Source organism: Tenrec ecaudatus, chromosome 10 (genome assembly GCF_050624435.1).
Source record: "Tenrec ecaudatus isolate mTenEca1 chromosome 10, mTenEca1.hap1, whole genome shotgun sequence".
NCBI classification, from domain to species: Eukaryota; Metazoa; Chordata; class Mammalia; order Afrosoricida; family Tenrecidae; genus Tenrec; species Tenrec ecaudatus.
In genome coordinates this window covers 34648544-34649175 of record NC_134539.1, presented here as the reverse complement: position 1 = coordinate 34649175, position 632 = coordinate 34648544, and the positions used below count along the sequence as shown (strand labels likewise).

Here is a 632-nt window from a genome sequence, read left to right as displayed (position 1 = left end):
CCAGCAGTGTTGTCTATTTGGGGAACACTGCTCTCTGGTGGAGTAGATAACCTCCTCTTTTTCCCTTGGCCACTGGTGGGTTTGAACTTGGGCCCTTGTGGTTAGCAACCCAATGCTTACCAGACAGCACCGACAGGGCTCCTTTGGGACCTTTGAAGGTTCAGAGAAGGCAGGCTGACCCCAGGCCACAGTGGAATTGAGCGGCTCCTAATCTTTTTTTCCCCCCTAGGGGAGCGTGTGAACACAGTCCCCCACTACCACAAATTATGCAGCCGAGTTTCCCACATCTGGGGAAATCACAGGGGTCAGCACATCCAGAGTGCACTGGGTGAGCCTCGTCCTGGGAAAACTACCTTCGTGATCATGGTCTCTCCCCTGCCGGGTAAGCAAAGAGTGGCTCCTAATCTTATGTGCCCGGAGCCTTTATACAAAAGGAGAAGACCCCCAGGCACCAGGAGATGGAGGAAGGATGCCGTGAGATGCTGCAGCTGCACACGCCGGCACACCTGGCACCACCAGAAGCTGGGAAAGGGGCAGGGGCCAGTGCCTGTCCCAGCCCTCAGGAGGAAGCCGCATGTGGACTCCTGGCCTCTAGAACTGGGAGGTCATACGTTGCGGCTCTGCCCCTCCGT

The 632-nt window shown here is 57.0% G+C and overlaps 1 non-coding gene across 1 annotated transcript; it reads right to left on the bottom strand.

Moving 5' to 3' along the window:
• Window positions 1-226: 226 nt before the first annotated feature.
• On the bottom strand, window positions 227-390 carry LOC142460266 (U1 spliceosomal RNA). The gene has a single exon (XR_012786510.1). It is a non-coding gene; the product is annotated as a U1 spliceosomal RNA (small nuclear RNA).
• Window positions 391-632: the final 242 nt, after the last annotated feature.